Here is a 25,408-nt window from a genome sequence, read left to right on the forward strand (position 1 = left end):
AGTGAAAAATGTATACATTTGGATAGTTTTTAATGTCTATTTTTAAAGTTTTATAAATACATATTAAGCTAATCATAATTTTTTTTCACGTTTTTCCAGACAATATTAATTGTTATTGTGCCCACTGTTCTGATGATGAACTGTGTTGCTGGATTGTTTTATTATGAACCCTGTATTGCGATATATATTTCATGTATATTAGGTGTATTAATTAATGCCTATTATGGAAATTTGTGGGGAAATGGAGAGTTAGGGGCAGGATACTTCTGCCTTGTCTCAGGTGATGTTTTTAAATGCTCCAGCCGTGGCTGCTTCATCATTAAGGATTTGCTTTTCATTTTCATGAAAATCATCAGCAAATATGGTGCATTAGATATGTGTCAGATTTTAATTACAATATGACCAAAATCCCGATAGATAGATAGATAGATAGATAGATAGATAGATAGATAGATAGATAGATAGATAGATAGATAGATAGATAGATAGATAGATTATTAATCCCAAGGGGAAATTCACATAGTCCAGCAGCAGCATGCTGATAAAGAAAATATTAAATTAAAGAGTAATAACAATGCAGGTATACAGAACAGACAATATCTTTGTATAATGTTAACGTTTACACCCCTGGGTGTAAACGTAGAGTCGCATAGTGTGGGGGAGGAACGATCTCCTTAGTCAGTGTCAGTGGAGCAGGACAGTGACAGCAGTCTGTCGCTGAAGCTGCTCCTCTGTCTGGAGATGATACTGTTTAGTGGATGCAGTGGATTCTCCATGATTGACAGGAGCCTGCTCAGTGCCCGTCGCTCTGCCACACATGTCAAACTGTCCAGCTTCGTGCCTACAATAGAGCCTGCCTTCCTCACCAGTTTGTCCAGGTGCATCCCTCTTCTTTATGCTGCCTCCCCAACACACCACCGCGTAGAAGAGGGCGCTCACCACAACCGTCTGATAGAACATCTGCAGCATACAAGTGGAACTAGATTTTAATTATGTATAATGAACAAAAAGGTCAGGATTAGGTCTCTGATATGCATGGGAGATACGGCTCTTACAAGTTTGTGAGTGGAAAATTTCATGAGAAGTCTCTTTCAAATGGTGGCAACCCTTGGAAACATTTAGAGGTAACTGTGAAAATATTAATATCAGCAATTAGTGATAAACACTCCATCCAGGATTTGTTCCAGTTTTGCTAATGATCCTGCCAGGATAGGTTTTGGGATCCCCTGCAAACTCTGTGAATTAGGTTAAATGGGTTCAAATGATGTGTTATCTTCAAATAGTCTACGTCCATACTTGTGTAAACAATATTTAATATTTTTTATTTCCTATTGTGTAGGACTAGTTTGTTAAAAGTTGAATTAATTTTGCATGGACCTAAAATTTTTAACTAAATTACTGTAGGAAATTGAAGCATGTGGTGTAAGGAAATAACACTGCACGGTGCCTGCCAGTACTGACCCAGTGGATTCCAGCTCATTTTATGCTCTTTTAGTTGCATGCTATCCTTGAAAGGACTGCTTGCATTAAGTCACACAAAGACAGAAAAGCGTGCAACTTTGCAGAATTGCTGTTGTTAGAGACGTCCCTGCCATTAGTGATGTCGTTCAAGCTCATACTTTTGGTGACTCATCTCTGGCTGATGTAACTCATTCAGTGCTGTTGCATTACATTTACATCAGCAATAAAATGCAGTTTGTCTCTAGGAAAGAAAGAGATCCTTTTATCTCATGACAACTGTTTCACTTTAGAAAAAGATGGCCTTTTTATTTCCAAGAACACAGCTGGTGAAAGTCTCCCATCACTCGGCCAAATGGACAGTTAACCAGCTTTAAGTTTTTATAGATCATTGGAATTAATATATCTTCATAGGCATGTTTAGCTTTAAATTAATGTTAATGGTATATCTTTTGATATTATTTTCAGAAGGGTACATTTCTGTTATAATATCTCTGAAAAATCTTTCTATATTAATGAAGCATACAAAGTGTCAGCCTGTTTCTTCTCTCCTTGTATTTCAGCAAATGTAACTTGTGTTAACTCTTTTGAAGAGTCCCATTTGGGTGACCTTTGATGTCTGACTAACTTTAGCTTCTCAGTGTATAAAAAGGAAAAAGTTTGCATGTACTGTACAAGGTGAAGAAAAATAATTGTCTTCCAGAATGCATGTCTGTGCATTCCTAGTATTCTTTATTTCAACATTTTTAGAACTGTATTCTTTTTTGTTGCCGTATATAATTTTCATCATTTTACCACAGACTAGTGACACACTTTGCCATAACTACATCTTGGTTGCACACGGATATACAATTTAAAGAGATTATTATTTTCATGGGAATTGTTACATATGCGTTATTTTCACTTTTACTTTAAAACTTTTATAAAAACAATAGTTTGGAATAAACTTTTCTTCAAGATTGCATTGAATTTTGATTCCGTATTTGGACTTACATCGTGACAATGCAACATATAACTGCATGTGAGTGAATATCGTTTCTTTCTCTCTAATAAAACAACTTTCTCAAATGTTCGTCCATGCTCTTACTTCTTTGTTTTGTCGTTGACGTGTCATCTAGAACGTATACAATTATTGTCCTGATTAAATTTATAAGAGCTGAGAGTGCAGGAAGTGTGTCTGACAAAAGCATTCACACGATTGAAGTTAGATGACTGTGGTCTTGTTTGAAAATAGTTGTAAGTAGGGTGTGACTTGAAAGACTCTCATGTTAAAAGTCTCCGTCTCACGGGCCTTCATACCATGCCAACGCTTTTGGAATCTTTTAATTCTCACTGGAAACACGAATTAGATGATCTACAAGTCTCCAACTTAAAGTTTAAATCCGAACAATATATTCGATCTCTTTTCTCTGTTCCGTTATTTCACAGAGTAATAATTTCCATTTGTTAGTGCTAATGTGATCTTTCCTATCCTTTTTTTGTGACTTTAGAATTTTCAAACTTCCATTATCTCTAACCTGCTCTGCATGTGTACCGTGCCAACATTTTTGAATTCTTTACAACGTTATACTTTGTCATCTACTCTTTGTCCTTTATTTCCGGCCCTGGGCGTGGATAAATCTCTTTCTTGCGGGGTGTATAACGTTGCTTTGTGTTGTGTTGTGAAGGGGGGGCTGAACGCATGCTAAGGAGAAGCGGTCGGGTCATCTGCTGGCTTGTTGCTACTGCTGGCGAACTGCGTGTTCTGCTTGTCACGCTGCGTGTCGATCAGTTAAAAGCATGTACAGCAGCTGTCCTTTTGTCTCACTGCCTTGTCTCGCGTGACGTCAAAGTGTCTTCTGAGAAGTTCATGTCTCGTCTCCTTTGTCTCCCTCCCAAGATTTTTTTTATAATAGAGAGATTATTATTATTATTATTATTATTATTATTATTATTATTATTATTATTATTATTATTTAGCAGATGACTCAAGGACAGCAAGAAGAGTGGAAAGATGGTTTCAAGTAGGAAGGAGAAATGCAGGAAAGCCAAGAAACAGGTGGAAAGATATGGTGACAGTGGAAGAAAGAGACAGGGAAGGAAGATGGAAGAAACCTGGAGGAAGAGGCATAAGATAGAGAGAAGTGGAAGAAGGTAGGAAGGTAGGTAGGGAGGCAGTGTCAAAGATGACAAGTGTGGCTAACTACCTATTTATTTAAAGTGAGAATGTTATGTACTGTATATAACCATCCATCCATCCATCCATTGTCCAACCCGCTGAATCCGAACACAGGGTAACGGGGGTCTGCTGGAGCCAATCCCAGCCAACACAGGGCACAAGGCAGGAACCAATCCCGGGCAGGGTGCCAGCCCACTGCAGGACACACACAAACACACCCACACACCAAGCACACACTAGGGCCAATTTAGAATCACCAATCCACCTAACCTGCATGTCTTTGGACTGTGGGAGGAAACCGGAGCCCTCGGAGGAAACCCATGCAGACACGGGGAGAACATGCAAACTCCACACAGGGAGGGCCCAGGAAGCGAACCTGGGTCCCCAGGTCTCCCAACTGCAATGCAGCAGCACTACCCACTGCGCCACCGTGCCACCCCGGTATATAACCTACCTTTATAAATATTGTATAAATATGCATAGCAATTTTGGAAGTTTCAGGACATAACTGTAAATATTTTCACCTTGTAGAAAAGCTAATTATGTGCTTGTCTAAACAGATAATTATATTTGTGCCTATCTGTGGTAATAGCCAGGACCATACAGTACAAAATTTTCTTATGCAAAATCCAAATAAATCACTGGAGTGCAAAACTGCAATGATAAATGATCTGAATGTAAAATTGAAACCTCTTTAAGCGCAGTTCAATCTACGTGAAATTTGAATGTCATTTTTGACACAGACCTGTCTTTTGACATGCATGTGCAAACACATGAAAAGCATGCATTCAATCAGAGAAAAGTGCTGGGAGCTCTGAAAGAGTATCATTAAAAAAGGAGCATGGCACATAGTGTTATACGGTTCAGATACCAGGACATTAAGGATAGGAATACAAAAAGCAGGCCTGGTGTATCTTGAAAGGTGTGCATAGTGGAGCATGACTGGACTTAGGTGCTGCACATATCAGAGTGAACTGGGAGTGTAGGGGAGACCAGTACAAAGGAGACCGAGAACTCTGGATTTTTCTAACCCTGTTGTTGTCCTTTCGGAGAGGAAATGAAGGTGAATAAAAAAGGACATGTCTTGCATAGGATCACCCAGCTAAGGAAAGTCAGAGTAAAGGAGAAAGAATGGCCCATTCTGGTAATGTGCCTATAGAGGAATGTTTGGGGGGGGGGGGGGGGGGGGAATGAAAGAAAGGCAATTCACTGGCTGTTTTCTGCAGAGCCTCATTCTGATGCCATGGGAGTGGATATTTCAGAATCACATTCCTCATTTATCTGTTTGTTTAGGAGCACTCCTCTGTTAACTGAGGTGAAGATGATAAACTACTAAATAAAAACTGATAACAATAAATCATCTAGTGCATCTAAAATCAAAAAATATTTTCAGTGGGTCTCTTTTCTTGATTTAGTGAATGCACCCTAGTGAACACAGTGTTAGATCTTTAAGAAAAATGTGCTATGATCTTAAAGCAGTCAACTGAGACATTATGGTTTTGAGAGATATTCTAGAGAAGAAACAAAAAAAAAAAAGAAACAATAAAGGAGTGTCCAGCTCCAGTCATGGAGGGCTGCAGCGGCTACGGGGTTTTCCTTTCTGCCACTTTCTTAATCAGTGACTAATTTTAATTTTTAATATTTTTTCAGTTGTCAGAATTGCTTCCCTTTTTCCTTAAATGGAAACCAAACAGAAATGAGATGTGAATTTAGCCAATAAATGACCAGCTAACTCCAACCAATTTCACTCCAAACAGTTTCTTTATTAGAGGCCTATTCTTATTGTTAATTAAAGCCATTATTTAATTTCATGGCTTGTTGGTGCTCTTGTTCTGCCACAGCAGACATTTCAAAAGCTGTTCATTTTCTTTTTTCTAAGAACACCGTCAAAATGTTTTGCTGACCTGAGCAGATCAACATTGTATGATGGACACATGTTAGCAGGTCCTCTGTTGGCTTGTTTTGTTTCTCTTTCGATTTTTGGCTGCTAATTAAGGGAAAAAGAAACAACTGAAGGGTCAGAGTCTTAAAATTCAAGTCATTTAAAAGTAAAGCAGAAGAAATTAATTAGCAGCCAAAACTGGTTACAAAATAAGAAAAGGGTTAGGATGAAAACCTGCATCCAAGATCTGAGTAAGAGACACCTGAAGTAGCGGATTGAGCACATTCCAGAAGAAAAAGTGTTCGATATCAGACTAAGAGAGAGAGGTTAGGAGCAGGCGCCGATACAGTGCATTGCCACAATCGCCACATGACAAACCAACTTAGGTTCCCAGATTAGGACCTGAGTGCAGCCATGCAACGGGTGACACCTCAGCACCACACTAATTCAGATGGAATGGAACAGTGTGAGATTGTTTACGGTGGCTGGAGTGCCAATTCTGCCACCAACTCCCAGATTTTTAATTCTGCCACCAACCCCCAGGTTTTTATTTCTGCCACCATCCCCCAGGTTTTTCCCTGCTGTTTAGAGGGCATATATGCATGGCTGGATGGAGATTAACGTCATACCCAAGAAGGAGCAGTTACAGGTTAAGGGCCTTGCTCAAGGGCCCAACAAAGTAGAGTCACTTTTGGTGTTTTACAGGATTTGAACTGGCAACCTTCTAATTGCCACTGCAGATCTCTAGCCTCAGAGCCACCACTCCACTCCCACATCAGACTAAGCAGAAATAAAAAGGAGTACAGTTCATACAGTTATATAAATGAAAGAAACTTTACAGCAAATTCAGAACGTTTCTGACCCCTTGTTTTTCTGCATAATTTATTGGATAATTATTTTGGATAAGCTTTGTAAATTCCCAAGGAGAAATTGTCTTTTTTGCATGACCTTTGGGGTTCAGAGCACAGAGTCAGCCATTGCTGACAGAGCCCTCTGGAGCAATTTTCAGGTTAAGTTCCTTGCTCAAGGACCCAACGGAGTAGGATCCCTTCTGGCAAGGGAGTGTTGTAGATTTAATTTTTAACAGACAAATTAACCATTTTGCCAATCAATCTACAATCTACAACCCATAATGACAAAGAAAAAGCATTTTCAGAAAGGGGTTTTCATCTTTGCTATATTGTTCCTTTTCCTCATTAATTATTTAGTTTCCTTTTCCCTTTTGAAACTTTTTTATTGAAATAAGATAATTTTTGTCCTTTTTAAAACATTTGTGGTTGTTGAAGATCAGCCAAAAGAAAGAACGACGTCCTTACAGATAAAATGGATATTCATTGTCTTACTGCATATGCTGTACTGTACTACTTGTTTCTACTTTACATCTTTTTGCCAACTGTCAACATTTTAATTGGGTAAATGGACCTGATTAATGCAAGGCTGTCACTTCTAATTTAATCTTCTGTAGGTGCTAATAGCGCTATTGAAAGGTCTTTGTCCCTTTCCTGATCCCTAATGTTTTCAGGTCTTCAACCAAAATCTAACATTAAATGAAGGGCACTTAGACTACCAAGCAAAAGTCTGGACATATTAAGATATGTTCATGTTTTTGATAGAAACTTTTTTAAGATACCATTAAATTGATTTAAAATAAGAAACAGAAGATATAGAATTTCAAAGAAAATGACACATATGGAAATGGAAAAAAGAAAGAAAAGGTCAAAATGGGAAAAAGAGTATAGATATTGGACAGGATATTACTGGAAAAGGGTATTATAATCAGCATTGTGGAGTCATCTTATCTCTGTTTCAGACAACACAAGCATTTACCATGCATTTAAGGAAGAGGCCAACTGGGGACAAATAAAGTTTAGCTATTTATTGTAAATAAGAGCGGGAGACTCAATGACCACCCCAAATACTAAAAAATGCTGCAAAAAACATGTGGTTACAACCGAGTTCAAAGCAAAACTGAATACAGAAGGGAAAACAGAGGCATTTATATGGCGGAGACAGGAAGGGGAGAGTCCAGGGTGGCCAGAAGAGGAAGTGATGTCTTTGGTAGGTGGGTTCTGAGAGGGAATTTGTCATCTGGAAAGGCCGGAAGTGACATCATCAGAGGGAGGGTTGATGATGACATCACTATTTGGTTGGTTCTTCTGCTGGTTTGCAAAGTGACAAAAGCAGAGATGGTTAGATGACAGCACCAACCCTTGGTCTGGCTGAGAAACAACATTATTTGAGCCTACCAACCTTTTCCCAAGTGCACGTGTGTGATACTATCTATCTATCTATCTATCTATCTATCTATCTATCTATCTATCTATCTATCTATCTATCTATCTATCTATCTATCTATCTATCTATCTATCTATCTATCTATCTATCTATCTATCTATCTATCTATTGTCACACACATGTGCATGAGAGGCAGCTAAAGGGCTTGAATAAGGGCAATTCTGAATCAGACCGGGATGTGGCAGAGTGCACTGACTCTTTTTCTCCCTTGCCTGTAGACCATTCACGGGAGATCCCACCTGGCTCTATTGACGTCACTTCCGGGTCCAAGCCTATGGAAGAAGACCTTGCCGGCTCCGGCCTCTATGATGTCACGTCCGGGCACGAGCCTATGGTTGAAGACACTTATGAGCCGGACCCCTTTGACCTCACTTCCTGTCTTCCTCTTTAAAAGCCTCCACCTTTTCCCTATTCCCTCAGTTCTGTTTGGACTCAATTTTGTGCACATCAGTGCTGTTGATACTTTTGCAACTTCGCAGCCAGGATACCAAATATACGGGTGGCTGCCCCAAACCTTGTTATGACTCAGAGTGGAGTTTGTGACACTATCTAAAGTGTTTGTTTCTCCCATTGCACACTGATGTCCTTCTCCTGTTATGCAGTTGTCCATCTGAACCTTCTCCTTCTTGTTCTGTTGTGGTCAGATGCAGTTTACCTTCTTCTCCCAAGAAAATAATGAACACATGCAATTTCTTGGTAATTTGTCACATAGAATAGCTTTTGTTGTGCAAACAACAGACTGACATGTTTCCTGAGACAGTTGATTCATTTTGGCCATTTTTGAACTCAGAAATGAACTTTAGGAATGCCAGTACCTGGCAACCCAAGTGAACAGAATAGAAAGCTTCAGTGGTGCTAAAACAGTTAGCAAATAGCCAAAAAGCACTTAAACATGATTACTTATGGATAAGCTAAGCTAATTTACCATTAGGACACTGAAGTAATATGTAAATAATAAATAAAAAATCAGTCATTTCAAGCAGTAATAGGCAGAAACACTAATAATGTCTTGGTTGTATTTTTAAATCCATTTAATGGTATCTTGAAAAAAAAGGTATCAGTTTCAATCAAAGACATGAACATTTCCATGTTTTTCTCCTTTGTTTAATATGCACTGTTTCTGGTGGGAGAAGAATTATTTGATTTATCTGCTTTATGGTTTTGCCTTTTTAAGCAAAACCTATTTTTGTTTCTTTTTATGCTGCCTTGCCTTTCTTGTACTATTTTTTTGGAATCCCCTGAATAAAATCTTAAAACATAAATGATTTTTGTTTCTGTTTGTCCTGGGACTAGAGGTTTTCGCTTTCAGAACAATTTGAGAATTTGAACTTTAAATAACCCTTAGTCCCACTTTTGGACCTAAACAAGCTTGAAGCCTGCCTGTTGGGTTTGGGACTTGGCTGCCTGAGATGTGTTCAATCCAGTGGGCCCAGACTTGAAATAAGAGTGAGTCTGGCCTTTTGTGTGGGTTTTTTGGTTGCCTACAACAACATTTTGTCTTGCTGACTAAAGAATCAGCACCATTGAAAACCTAATTGGACAGGAAGAAGAGACATGGTCATTATTCAAAGCAAAGTTCTTAACTGAGAATTCAAAAGTACTGTCAGAAAATTAAGAGAACCAAATGCAAGCAAAGTCTTAAGATAGCCACGTTCTTGGATGGCAACAGTTCCTGTTGAGGTTCCTAGGGATAACTATTAATGGGTGTGCATGTAACAAAGGTTTAATGGGCCAAGGAATTTTTAGGGGCACTTCTTATTCACCAATTAGCAAAGAATCAAAAAGCTTAAATACTTAAAAAAAGTAATATATGCATGGGTGAAAGTATTCATGATAAAACAAATGCGCCTTACATAACTGAAACAGTTTGTTGTAGTTACTGTGTATTAGATCCTGTGGCTGACACAAGGTGGTCAAATGGTGGACATTGTTACAAATGTCCCTTGCAGGGAGATAGCAAATTGAGGATGGAGCTGTGCACTCTTTTAGACATGTAGTCTCACTTCAAGCAATCAGTTAATCAATTTATTTTAGAACTTTACTTAGGACATTGGAACAATCTAGACGAGAACAGGCCGTTCAGGCCAAAAAAAAAACTCACCAGTCTTATCCAATTAATTCTTCTAAAATAAAGAAGAATTTTAAAAGTTTTAAAAGTCGTACTGCCTATCACACTACTTGGTTTCTTATTCCATGTGTCTATGGTACTAGGTGTGAAGAAAATATTGCGGAAAATTTACCCTTAACAAGTTTCCAACTGTGTCCCTGTGTCCCTGATGAACTCATTTTAAAATAACACTACCGATACACTGGACTAATTCCCTTCATAATTTTAAACATCTCAATCATGTTCTAGCTTAATCGTCTTTTGCTTAAACTGAAAATGCTCAGCTTTGTTAATCTTTCCTCATAATTCATCCCCTGTACTCCTGAAATCAGCCTAGCCACTCTTCTCTGGACCTTCTCTAGTGCTGCTATGTCCTTTTTGTAGCCTGGAGACCAAAACTGCACCCAGTACTCCAGATGAGGCCTCACCAGTGTGTTATAAAGCTGGAGCAGAACCTCCTTGGACTTTTACTCCACACATCAGGGTGCTATATAACCTGACATTCTGTTAGCCTTCTTCATGGCTTCTGAACACTGTCTGGAAGTTGATAGCATCTAGTCCTCTATCACTTACAGGTCCTTCTCAAAAGGTGTACTTTTGATTTTCAGACCTCCCATTGTGTATTTAAACCTAACATTTTTACTTCCTATGTGTAATACTTCACATTTACTAGCATTAAATTTGATCTGCCACAAATCTGCCCAAGCCTGTATGCTGTCCAAGTCTCTCTGTAATGATTCAACGGATTCAAGATTATCTGGCAATCCACCTATCTTGGTATCATCTGCAAACTTAACCAGCTTGTTTCTTATATTCCTATCTAAATCATTTTTATATGTTAAACGTATCAGTGGCTCCAGCATTGACCCCTGCTGGACACCAGTCTTAACATTAAACAATTCTGATGAGGTTCTTCTCACCATCTCCCTCTGCTTCCTGTGTCTGAGCCAATTCTGCGCCCATCTACACACATCACCCTGAACTCACACTTCTTTTAGTTTGATGCCCAACCTCTCATGTGGCACCTTATCAAATGCTTTCTGAAATATAAATATAATATGATATAAATATAATATTCATATAATTTATATCAATATGACATTCATATAATACCATGAACTGCCATAAGGTAACAGTATGGTATCACAAAGAAAAAGTGATTAGTACAATAAAATCAGTACATCCAACCTTTGAACTCACCAAATCCAGTTTTAGGAACTAATCCTGGTTAGATTCAGTCCAGGACAGAATACCAATGCAATACTTCCAAATAAAAGTATAAAATAACAGAGCACTGACTGGTACTGGGAGAAGCCATGAAGTATAATTGTCAATTCATTTTTAAATACAATTATAATCAGAGAATTATAAATTACTGAGGAGGGCTGGCGCCCTGCCCGGGGTTTGTTTCCTGCCTTGTGCCCTGCATTGGCTGGGATTGGCTCCAGCAGACCCCTTGACCCTGTAGTTAGGATATAGCGGGATGGATAATGGATGGATGGATGGATGGAATTATAAATTAAACAGATCTACAACAGAAATCTACAAAGACTTCCATAGCAAAGTTGACAGGCACTCCATGAGGCTCATTGTTCATATTATTCAACTGCCTTAGGCTGCTTATTTAAAAAAAAAACAAAAAAAAAAAAAACAAATCAGTCAAGGTAAGTTTTGTGAAATGAGTTTCTTGTTAAGACTAAAAATAGTCCTGATGCTGTGTTCGCTGTTTGCGACTCTGCTGGATTCCTGCCTCTCGAGTGTTGGGTGGATTGTAATTTGTAACAGACTTGTTGTTTTAATGCTGACTGATGAACGATTGGCCTGAATGAGGCAGCTGCGGTCAGGATTTTGTGTTTAACATCCACTATAAATAACAATGACAGATGACGAGCTTGGAGCATCATGGCAATCACAAAAACATTGTCCCGTCTAAAAGATGGCTCACCTAGCGAGCTGCAAATCTATTTTGATATATGCAGTCTGAGAAAGAAAAATATTTACATCCAGATGCAGTGGTCCAATTTCCATAAATGCCAGGGTACAGAATTATTGACATTGAAGTAAGTAATTATTCCAAACCAAGAGCAAAATAGAATGTTTATTGGTTCAGAAGAGGGCTATGGTAGGCCTTGTGAATCCTCCAGGGAGGTAATAGTTTAAGGAGGGTGTATCTGGCATCCCAGAATGACCTGTACATCTATACCATGCCTGATTAACCGGTTATAAGGTGTATGACTAAAATTACCATTTAAAAGCCAAAAACCATAACATCTAACAGGTACTCGACCCTTAGCAGTCAATTTACAATAATACTACAAATAATAAACTCATTTCATCTCATGTTCTGAAACCGCTTTTTACAGCATGGATCACAGTGGCAGCAGGCCAGGCAGGTCAACCCAGACTTCCCTGTCCCCATCTACAGATTCCAGCTCTTCCTGGGGAATTCCTGTGTATTTTCAAGCCAGCCAACAGATATGATCTCTACAGAGTGTCCTGGGTCTGTCACAGGGTCTCCACCCAGTGGGACATGCCCGGAGGCGTTTCACAGGGAGCTGCCTGGGAGCTAATCTTACGATATATCTAAACTTCCTTGAACTGGCTCCTTTCAGACTGGAGGAGCAGCCTCTATACTGTGAGGGTCTCCCGAATTGCTGTGCCTCTCACCCTGTCATGGAGAGTCAGCTCAGTGGCCCTGTGAAGAAACCTCATTTGTGCCTCTCATTGTTTTGGTCATGTAGAAGATTTGAAATTGAAAATATATTACATGAAGAAATTCTCTCCTTGCAAGGTCCACTTTGAGTCAGAATTCCAGGCAGGAAAAAACATATTCATCCCGTCTTTAATTATCTCTTCATGAAGAAGGAGCATCCCATCACAACAGTCTGCTAAAGGATGACTCCTCAAGCATAGGTTGCCACAGAATGTTCACAGAATAAAGGTAGAGAGACACACATTTATAAGCAATTAAGCTGAATTAATGCTTACAGGACATCTGACATCTACTCTGATTGGTTCATTAACTTACACACCCAAATATGTTCCCCAATACTTTCCAATACTTTTCAACTTTTATTCTTTTATGGAAGTTTCTGTGGACATGACATTGTCAAATCTTACTGGGTACGTGACAGTCAGCCTCTTTTGAAACCATCACCCGGAACCTTGTTATTCCTTGTTGTTCACTTGACTTTTATCTTGTTTTCCTGATATGCTTGGAAAAGTATCTGACATTTATTAACTTTTAATGCTACTTGTAAGATAGATGCTATATTTTTAATATGAAACACAGACAAGAAAGAGATGATAGTGGACATGAGGAAGGAGAGGAGACCACACTGGCCACTGTTCATCCAAGGGCTTGAAGTGGAGAGGGTGAGCAGCATTAAATACCTGGGCTTCTACATCAGGACCTCACTTGGACACTTAACACCACACAGCTGGTCAAGAGGGCTCAACAGCGGCTGTACTTTCTGAGGAGGCTGAGGAAGTTTGGTATGTCGACTAAGATCCTCTGCAACTTTTACGGCTGCATTGTTGAGAGCATCTTGACCAGCTGCATCACCATGTGGTACCGCAACACTACTACTATGGACCGCAAACGCCTGAAGAGTGGTAAAGACTGCTAAGAAGATCACCAGGACACCACTGCCCTCTCTGCAGACCATCTACAACTGCAGAGTCCGCAGAAGAAATGCCTCGATCCTCAGGGACCCCACCCACCACCAACACGAACTGTTCACACTTCTACCCTCAGGCAGGAAGTATAGAAGTATGAAATGCAGGACTTCCAGGCTAAAGAACTCTGTCTTTCCCAAGGCCATTAGACTCCTAAGTAACTGACTGGAGTTTATAACCATGGTTCACCTCATTCTATCGACCTCACACAACTGTATTTGACTTGTCCATCACACACCTACCTGCAAATTAGACTTTATACTTCTATTCTGTTTTTATACTTTATGCTGCCTCTGTTATGCTGCCACTTATTATCTATCTGCTACTTATTATTTATGTTTATCTTTATACGTTGGTTTTGTCATTTGGTGTGGACAGCAAAGAAAGAATTTCATTGTACAGAGAAACTTGAAAAGCATATCAAAACACTTCATACACAATAACTATATGACCCTAAATGACTATACGAGCCCTAAGTCTAATTTTTCTTCCCCAATCATTACCCACAGCTCATAACCATATGTGAGGACAGGTTTATATATATCGAGTGGTAAACCAAGATTTGTCTTTAGATTCAGCTCCTGCCTCACCACAATGGACCAATACAGAGCTTGCAGAATAGCTACTGCTGCTCCAATCCACTTATCGATCTCACATTCCCTTTTGCCATCACTTGTGAACAAAATCTTGAGATACTTGAACTCCTCCAATCAGGGCAGTTGTTCCCACCTCACCTGCAGAGTGCATTTCACTCTTTTCCGAGATCACAGATTTGATAAAAATTAACTCCTTGTTGGCAATTTCATAGTGAAGAATGTCGATCTTTGAAACCGCACAAGGCCAGGAATACAAGTGAAAGGCCTCTCAGGAGCCACAGTATCCAATTTTCACATGAAATAGATTTTTTTTTTTGCTGACCATGAACTACACAATGCATCCCACTTAGTGGACATGTGGTAGAAAAATGAGACTTAGGGCACATTATGTGTTTTGGTATGCTTTCCACATTAAAATATAGCGTCTTTCTTATAAGTAGTATAAAAGAGCCTCCTTAGTATTACATATTTTCTCGAAAAAACATGTAAAAAGTGTTGCATTTTTTGGCTTGAAAAATTACATATTCATTAAATCATATCTTTTTACTAGTAAACATGCAAAACACTAAAAGTACAAAGTCAGAAGTGCAGAAAGTATAATAATGATACAAATAATAATAATAATAATGAATACTACTACTAATAAAAATAATGCTAATTCCATATATACTGTCAAAATGTGTCATTTGTGTGGTATGGATGCTGAACTCTGTCCACTATCTTCCTCCCCTGCCCCCAGCCCCTGGACCGTAACAAGAGTCACTATCTACCACGTTCCCCTACCTCAGCTGGTATTATATAAAGATTCAATATTACATCTGATGCTGTTTGTCTTTTTGTACATCTCATTAGCTACTCTATAATGCACCTTCTCATTTTTTTTTTTTTTACTGTAATTGGCTTTTGCACTAATGACTATTGCACATTGTATACAGGTCTACTTACAAGTTCTAACTGGAGCAGAAGTTGCAGAATAACAGCATTAAGGAAGTGTAGGATGAGATGAAGATCATCACTGGCTGCAGCTCGAAGCGGTGTGCCACCATCGAGAGAGACGTGGAGAGAGCAAACCAAATGAACAACTTCTTTAACAGGTTTGACCACCCTAACCCACTCTTACCTCAGAGTACTGCACCCTCCACCCATCCTTCTGCTGATACCAGCATAGGAGAGAGTTTCCCCCCACCCACAACTACAGCAGCCCAGGCAAGCAGAGAGCTGAGGAGACTTTGTGCCAGCAAAGCATTGGGTCCAGATGGAGTATCTCCACAACTGCTGAAAGCCTGTGCGTTGGAGCTGGGAAGTCCTCTACAGCATACCTTCAACCTGAGCCTGGAACAGGGGAGAGTCCTGAGGCTTTGGAAAACATCTTGCATTACCCCAGTCCCAAAGGTATCACGTCCTGGTGAGCTGAATGACTTCAGGCCTGTCACCCTGACGTCACATGTGATGAAGACCATGGAGCGGCTGCTGCATCACCACCTGAGGCCACAGGTCCACCACGCCTTCGACCCTCTGCAGTTTGCATACCAGGAGAAGGTGGGAGCAGAGGATGCCATCATCTATATGCTACACTGATCCCTCTCCCACTTGGACAGAGGCAGTGGTGCTGTAATAATTATGTTTCTGGACTTCTCTAGCACCTTCAACATCATTCAACCTCTGCTCCTTAGTGACAAGCTGACAGAGATGGGAGTAGATTCATACCTGGTGGCATGGATCGTGGACTATCTTACAGACAGACCTCAGTATGTGCATCTCGGGAACTGCAGGTCCGACATTGTGGTCAGCAACACAGGAGCGCTGCAGGGGACTGTGCTTTCTCCGGTCCTGTTCAACCTATATACATTGGACTTCCAATACAACTCGGAGTCCTGCCATGTGCAAAAGTTCGCTGACGACACTGCTATCATGGGCTGCATCAGGAGTGGGCAGGAGGAGGAGTATAGGAATCTAATCAAGGACTTTGTTAAATGGTGCGACTCAAACCACCTACACCTGAACACCAGCAAAACCAAGGAGCTGGTGGTGGATTTTAGGAGGCCCAGACCCCTCATGGACCCCGTGATCATCTGAGGTGACTGTGTGCAGAGGGTGCAGACCAATAAATACCTGGGAGTGCAACTGGATGATAAATTGGACTGGACTGCCAGTACTGATGCTCTGTGCAAGAGAGGACAGAGCCGACTATACTTCCTTAGAAGGCTGGCGTCCTTCAACATCTGCAATAAGATGCTGCAGATGTTCTATCAGACGGTTGTGGTGAGTGCCCTCTTCTACGCAGTGGTGTGCTGGGGAGGCAGCATAAAGAAGAAGGATGCCTCATGCCTGTACAAACTGGTGAGGAAGGCAGGCTCTATTGTAGGCACGGAGGTGGACAGTTTGACATCTGTGGCACAGCGACGGGCGCTGAGCAGGCTCCTGTCAATCATGGAGAATCCACTGCATCCACTAAACAGTGTCATCTTCAGACAGAGGAGCAGCTTCAGCGACAGACTGCTGTCACCGTCCTGCTCCACTGACAGACTGAGGAGATCATTCCTCCCCCACACTATGTGACTCTTCAATTCCACCCGGGGGAGTAAACGTTAACATTATACAAAGTTACTGTCTATTATACCTGCATTTTTATCACTCTTTAATTTAATATTGTTTTTCATCAGTATGTTGCTGCTGGAGTATGTGACTTTCCGCTTGGGGATTAATAAAGTATCTATCTATCTATCTATCTATCTATCTATCTATCTATCTATCTATCTATCTATCTATCTATCTATCTATCTATCTATCTATCTATCTATCTATCTATCTATCTATCTATCTATCTATCTATCTATCTATCTAATGTTATCTTATAAGTTATACTTTTATATTTTTTATATTAGATTGTACTACAAAGATGAGAGAGAAACAGTATTTCGATTCTCCTGTATGTTCTGCACATATAGTGAATTGACAATAAAAGGCTATTTGATTGATTGATTTTGATTTAACTCTGCTCTCTTCCCAAAAACAACTCATGTCTTATAAGCAATCAGAGTAAATGTCAGAATTAATTCAGCACTGTTGTTTAAATTCAGTTGTCTATGAATCTGAACTCTGTCTTTGTTGCTTTGATCATTTTGTTACCGACTACTGTGATGAATGCTGTCTCTTCAGTAAATAAAATATACAATGGACAAGTTTCCTCCTGCCTGGTTTCTGACTCAAAGAGCTGCTAATCGAGGACAATATTTATTTCTTTGATATATTGCCAGTTTAATTTCTTCCACAGTTTTTCCCCATGAAGTCCCAGTTCCATTGAAGCAATATGAACTTGGTGCAGTAGTCATGACAAAGATTTTAGGAATTACTGTATAAGAAAAGCAGTATATTACCCGTACAGGTTAACGGTGAATCTCAATTAATCAGGGTACAGATAATTGGGTTCTACTCTATCTAAAACAAGGGGGCTTTGCCCCCTGCTCGCTTCGCTCGCCTACCCCCGGCATTTTGAACCCATGCCTGCTGGGCAGCCGTAGTTTCAGATGCGCGTTGTAGGAGCTTGCGTCGTTTTGAACCCGTGCTTGCCCTGCTCCTGTGGTTTGAGACACGCGTTGTAGGCGTATATCTGTCAGTCGAGCTCGTTCAGTTTGAACCCGTGCCTGCTTTGCCTCCGCAGTTTCAGATGGTGGGTCGCGTTCGGCGTTTTGTACGATCCCAAGCAGCACATTATTCCTAACTTCACTCCGCAGTAGTGCCACGCACAATATGGCGGTGACGCCTGCGCCTTCACCACGCAGTAGTGCCACTCACAATATGGCGGTGATGCCTGCGCCTTCCGTATTATGTCGGGTTATACCATGCTGTGTAGGCGCCTTTGCCTTTCGTACTTTCCTGCGCCTTCCGACGCGCGATGTAGGCGCCTGCACCTTCCGGTCTGCCTCCGCTGTGTGGTGTGGACGTTTAACTGGCGTTTTTTCTGCTTTTATATTCTGTATCTCGCTGTGCATGTGTTTCGTTCCTAGGTTTTTTTGAAGCTGTTGCATTCCAGTTTTCATCATCTGTAACCTGCTCTCCATGTGTTTGGCCCAGTTCTTTAACCTCTTTATGAAGTTTTACTTTGTTTTCTACTCTTTCTTTTATTTCTGACCTCGCTTTATCTTGCTTTTGTTTCAATGACACCTGGTCCGTGGTGATTATATTCTCCCTTTTTCGAGGCATGTCAGACGGTTCGTAGTCTCTCCGTTTTCACTCTGGGGAGGGGGGCTTTGTGTGGCGCCTGCGCACTATGTCTCCTGCGTCCACGGGCAGGTCCCTGCATCCATATCCGGTTTACCATTCTCGGTTAGTAATATGGATTAAGTAATTAAAGAATACTGTGCAGGTTTCATAGTGCAGCCAATATAACATTGCAACATACAATAAATGTAGATAGGACATGTGTAAACATTCCTGTAAGCTGGACATGAGGAGATAGAAGATAGTGGCAGCAATTTCCGAGAACAAACAAGCAATTTGTGCAACACAAGATGTTTAAACAGTCATAGACATCAGGCAATTTGTATCGTAAGACAGCAGCAGTAATAGAGGCTGTGTAGTGATTCAAGTCCATTTGAATTTGGAAGAAAATGGTTGCTCAGTTGCCTAACAGCCTGGGGAAAGAAATTACAGCATACTCTGGTAAAGCCAGACTTCTACCCTCCTTTTACAACAAAGCACTAAAAGGGGAGCAGTCCTCCAAAAAGACCCCACAAAAGGCCAGACCAACCCTAATTCAGAGCTAAACCCCAGGAATAGGCCTCACACCAGTCAGGCTAACCGCTATTCAAATGGCAGACTTCAGCCTGCACAGGCCCAGTGTTATGGTAGTGAAGTGTATTGGCTTATGTTTTCTTCTCATGTATTTTTAATGTTTTATTGTTATTTACCAAATTTCCTTGTTTCTTTGTTTATGTTTTCTATTTTCTTTCAAAAAAAATGTTTTCTCTGCTCTTACTTTAATCATTTAATATCAAAATATTACACTTCTATTTGTGAACAAATGTTCTCCTATGTCCTTTATATTGTGTTGGTGGTAACCTCTCTAAAGGCTGGGCTACCTTGATGTCACCCTGCCTGAGTCTCCGTCTTTTTAGGGTTTAAGTCAGAGATGAGCATGCTCAGGTGTGATGCATTATAGTTTGTTAGAAGTTTAAAGGCGTTTTCACACCTAGCTTATTTGGTGATTTTATTTTTCGAAATTTGGTGTGATTTCCTCAAACGCAATCACACTCATGTGAAGAGTAAAATTACCACACCGAGATACTTAGTGTCATGTTCAGATTTTTTATTTTGTTCTTTTTTGTTTTTTTATGTATGTTGATTATGTGCATCATTCTTTATTTTTGGCTTTGTAGATGTATTTAAGCTTCTTTTGTTATGTTCCACTTGTTTTGTGGGTGGTTCCCCCAAAGGGCTGGGCCACTTGCCAATCACTGCCAAGAACTGCCCTCCACCCTATAAATCAGGAAGATCTTCAACAGTTCCTACTGGTTCATTGTAAATCTGTTGTTGTGTTGTGTGACTTCTTGAGCCTTTCTGTGCTTTTTGTGAATTTCTGCACATTCAACCTCTGTTTTAGACATTGCCTTACATTTGTGTTTTTGGACTTGTTTACCTTGGATTTCCCTTATTGGCAAATCCTTTATATCTAGGGGGCTGTACTGAGCTTCATGTATTTACAGAGCTTTTTGTGAAAAAAATCAAATTAAAGATACAAAGCAGTACTAGGGTGTTGTACCGTGTTAGCCATTATGAATGTAGAGAAAAGCCAAGCAAAATGACCCCTTTTATTGGCTAACTAACAAGATTACAATATGCAAGCTTTCAAGGCAACTCAGGCCCCTTCTTCAGGCAAGATGTAATACAGAAACTGGAGTTCCCTGTGTTTATATACACACTAGGGCAAGAAACAACAATGGTAAATCTTTTTCCTTTTTGCATTTTGTTAAGAAGAAGATGTCGCTCTCCATGTGTGCCAGTTTCTTCCACCGGGTCTTCAGTTCCATGTAGTAGCGGTACATTTCGGTGTCTTGTATATCTGAAGAAGGGGTCTGAGTTGCCTCGAAAGCGTGCATTTTGTAATCTTTTTAGTTAGCCAATAAAAGGTGTCATTTTGCTTGGCTTTTCTCTACATTCATAATGGCTAACACGGTACAACACCCTAGTACTACAGATAAACAAGACACCGAAATGTACCGCTACTACATGGAACTGAAGACTCGGTGGAAGAAACTGGCACACATGGACAGCGACATCTTCTTCTTAACGAAATGCAAAAAGGAAAAAGATTTACCAATGTTGTTTCTTGTCCTAGAGTGTGTATATAAACATAGGGAACTCCAGTTTCTGTATTACATCAGGCCTGAAGAAGGGGCCTGAGTTGCCTCGGAAGCTTGCATATTGTAATCTTTTTGGTTAGCCAATAAAAGGTGTCAAGATACAAAGCAAAAATTCAAAACAAAAAATAGTGCAAACATAAGGCAAACCTAAATGCAAACAAATCCAATAATTCACAAAATAAGAAAAAGTACATTAAAGCAAGAGCAGAGGTCAAAAGCCAGAAAATCTGAACATCAAAAGGGCCAAATAAAAAATCAGAAGTCAAAATCAAACAGTCCAGCAGCTTCTCTATTTATACTGCTGGGGGACATCCCAAGGTATGTAATCAGGTGGTCCTGACTCCTAGGTGCAACCACTGCATAATGCCACACTACTGCTAGGTCACCATGCTAAGATGTTACAAGAAATTGTGAAGACAGAAAGTACAAGGAACGCCCTCCAGCGGGAAATTTCAAAAGCTAACTTCCCTTCCTTACATTTTCCTTATGTGTGACTGGGGGCCAACTGACAAGTGTGTTTGTGTCCTTATTGCCCAATCTATCAATCAGATTGTTGTATACAACTAATATATTGGACTGATTTTTTTAAAAGGATTAGACAGGAATACTAAACAACGCTCTTCCCAACCTGCATGCTGACTGCGTCTCTCCTGACGTCAACAGTAGGAAAATGCTGACAGCCATTTCTGAGATGGCACTCGTTGTTTTGACAGAGAAGAGGTTTATAGATGCACGTTTCCGCTCCACTGAGCACAGATGCCATGATCTGTCCACAAGTTCATCCTAAAGGCCATAACCTGTATGCCTGGGGGATGTGCGGCGATCTATCAGCACAAATGCCTGAAGGAACATTTCTGAAGTGTGAGGGGATTTCAGAAAACTGATTTTTCTATAGAGCTGTCACTCATTTGCTCCTCTGCTATCAGGAATGGGTACAAAGTGAATCCATATTGTGTTATATATAGCTGCACTCTGTCATTCAGCTGTATTCAAATATATGGTTGCCACAAGTCACCAAAGACAATGTAAGTATTTATTGCAGGTTTGAGGAGCACCTCTCCACCCCTTAGGACATCATTCTACCTGACTTATCTCTCCTACAGTCCATCTGCACCTACCCTTTCAGCATTTCTGAGTGTGAAGTCTGCTTGCGCTTCTGGAGACAGAAATGTTGTAAAACTCCTGGTCCAGATAACATCTCTCCATCCACACAAAAGTTTTGTTATGATTAGTTAGCTTCTCTATTTACAGGCATGTTCACTCAGCCTTTGGCTGTTTCAAAGAATCCACAACCATTTCTGTGCCAAAGAAGCCACATGCTTACAATCTAAATGATTACGGACCTCTGTAATAATGAAGTCATTTGAACATCTAGTTCTTCAGCGTCTAAACTTTGTCACAAATTCTCCTTGACCCACTTTAATTCGCTTACCATGCCATTTGTCAGTTGGGGATGAAGATAACAGCATTTAGATCCTCCAGCTACTTATGCTAGGACCTTATCTGTGCATTTCAGCATTTAATACAATGTGAAGTAAAGGATGGCTGAAATATAAGAATTGTTGGGGTGCTAACTCAGTGATTCCCCATTTAATTAAAGGTAAAACAAACAAACAAAAAGAAAAAGATGCACATTTCTGCTGTAAATCTCTGTTAGATTGAGATCTGGTGATTCTGGTGGCCATTTGAGTACAGTCATGTTCAAAGAACCAGTTTGAGATGATCTGAGCTTTGTGACATGGCGTGTTATTCTTCTGGAAGGAGCCATGAGAAGATAAGTACACTGCGGTAATAAAGGGGTAGACATGGTCAGCAACAATACTCAGATAGGCTGTGGCATGTAAACAAGGCTCAGTTGGTACTAAGAGGCCCAAAGTGTGCCAAGAAAATATCCCCCACACTGTTACACTAACACCATCCTGAAGTGTTCATACAAGGCATAAGCAAATTGAAGTGTTGTCGACACCAAATTCTGAGCCTACCATCCGAATGTTGCAGCAGAAATGAAGACTCATCAGACCAGGTGATGTTTTTCCAATCTTGTGTTGTCCAATTTTAGTGAGCCCGTGAGAATTGTAGCCTCAGATGCCTGTTCTTAGCTGATAGGAGGGGCATCCGGTTTGGTCTCCTGCTGCTGTAGCCCACCTGCTTCAAGGCTCAATGATGTTGTGTGTTCAGAGATGCTCTTTTGCACACCTTGGTTGTACTGAGCGCTTATTTGAGTTACTGTTTCCATTTTATCAGCTCAGACCAGTTTGGCCATTCTCTTCTGACCTCTGGCATCAACAAGGCATTTTCTCCCAGAGAACTGCGGCTCACTGGATCTTTTCCCTTTTTCAGACCATTCTCTGTAAACCCAAGGGATGGTTGTGTGTGAAAATCCCAGTAGATCAGCAGTTTCTGAAATACTCAGACCATGCCACATTCAAAGTCACTTAAATCACTTTTCTTCTGTGTTTCTGATGCTCAGTTTGAACTTCAGCAGGTCATCTTGACAATGTCTACAGGCCGAAATGCACTGAGCTGCTGCCATGTGATTGGCTGATTTGGTATTGTGTTAGTTGTACCTAATAAAGTGGCCAGTGAGTGTATATCACAGTGCTTTTCCTGTTTCTCTAATGTGAGCCCTAGTGGTTTAAATTAGTCACAACAAGAACAAATGGGGTACAGCTGTAGAGGGTCTCAGCTGCCATTCTCACACTTTACAATTTAACTTCTATGGGGCTGCACTGTCTCCATATTTGAGAGTGATCTAAACTGATTGTGTGCCATAAATTCAGTTCTATATCTTAGCAAACAGCACACCCATCAGTCTAATATTCTTTATATTGCAACTTTCAGAGTGTTCTTTGCAAAGCAATTATAAATAATCAACTAGACAACCATAGAAAAATGACAAAGGAAAAGTGGACAGAAAATAAAAAAGAGCCCCAGATGGAACGGGGACAAGGTCACCAAGAGTTATGCAGCAAAGCAGTGGAATGGCGTCACAGGATCCTAAGTGCCTCACAGTGTAGAACTGTGGGTGGAGTGTGACATTTAGGCGAATCATAACACCATAATGGCATTTTTTTTTACAATCCACCAGTGCTTCTGCATATTTACATCATAACCCAAGTCACACCTCATATTTGTTCATAATTTAATGTTACAACATCATCTAAATCTCACTTACAATAACATGTTTGAAAGTCTGAAATTCTGAAAAAGCACACAATCGAATGATATTGAATTAACAGATTTTTTTTTTGTTGCCTTATTGTACTTGTGACAAAATAAACATGTTCTTAATTTTATCTGTTTTGAAAGACATGCAGATTAGGTGGATTGGGGATACTAAATTGGGCCTTGATATATGTGTGTGTGTTTGTGTGTGTGTGCAGGTCTTGGGTGAGGGAGTGCGGATGGCGGGGACAGAGCACATGGGGACATGGATAAAACAAAATGAGTCCAATGCCTTTATGTTAGTCACAATGAAGTACATGGTTTCTTAACCTTTGGCCACAGCCTCAACATACAATAACACACAATAATGTGGAAATGAGTCTTAAAAAGTCCAAACCTTCACATACGGAAAACTGCACATCATAGCACCATAACTTATGTGAAATAAAGTAACATTAGTTAGGAGTTATCTTGGTTTAAAGCCCACAAACTATAAAGATGGAAAGACAAGGTAACAATATATGTACATTTCAATAGAGGACAACCAAAAGAAACTCATTCACAAATGTGACTCAAAAATGATTTAATGCCTTAATTGACACATGAGCAACTGCTCTTTTCATATGGCAGTTTTGGAGGTTATTCTGCACTTTATGAACTGATGAAAGCTCCTTGCTGCAGAAAGTAGGATCGGATGAGGTGGCTAATTCCGACACGTCACATCTAACCATGCAAATAAGGATAACGTTACATGGTCAAGTATGAAAACCTAACATCAATCTTGTCTGTCCACACCCCCTACAGAGCTTTGTTCCCGCCCCCTGAGCTCTAGCACCGCCCCGTCACCCGCATCCCACAGTGAGGGCTAATTGGATGTGTGTGCAGCACCCTGCAATGGGCTGTCATCCTGCCCAGAGATTTATTCCTGCCTTGTGCCTGATGAGCTACTCTGTGCCACTGATCTGAAGAAATGGTTTCCAAAAATGGATGGATTGATCCAAAGTTCAACTACTTTTATTTTTTCATTTACATTTTCCAAGAGACATTTTTGCTTATGAAATATTTTGTCACGGTGGTGTGTGTAACATCTGACATTTGCTTAAACTACTGCAACGGTGTTTGAACAGATGGCACATTCAAATATAAGATTCGTGTGCACAACTTTGTGGTCCTTTAAAAATGGCTGATTGAGGACCTGTTTATCTGTCAGTCTGACAGGTATAAAAGGAAAATACTGTATGCAAAATATAAAAGATGAAGCAGCCTCTCTCAAGCTGAATTAGAAAATCGATCTATCTATTGTGGAAAACCAGCCCAGGACACACACACACAGGCACTGAGACACAAGTGCAAAACACCCTTTTTATTTTCTTCATAGGACAGCTCTGTTTCTCAGCTGCCCACTTCTCAGTACAATACACAATATACAGCCTTTTCCTTTTCTTTTCTTTTCTCTCTCTCTCTCTCTCTCTCTCTCTTTCTCTTCATTACCGCCTTCACTCCTCAACACAAGCTCTATCCTCCACCTCCTAACTCCAGCTCATGGCCTCTTTTATAGTGCACGTGGAAGCACTCCAGCAGTACTCCTGAGTGTGGCAGAAGTGCTGTAAAGGTCCCCAGAATTTCTCCACATGTTCCTGGATCCTCTAGAAGGGCATTCTGAGCCAAGGGTTGGTGCTGTCTTGTAATGCATCTCCTCTCCTTTCC

Source organism: Erpetoichthys calabaricus, chromosome 4 (assembly GCF_900747795.2).
Source record: "Erpetoichthys calabaricus chromosome 4, fErpCal1.3, whole genome shotgun sequence".
Taxonomy (NCBI): domain Eukaryota; kingdom Metazoa; phylum Chordata; class Cladistia; order Polypteriformes; family Polypteridae; genus Erpetoichthys; species Erpetoichthys calabaricus.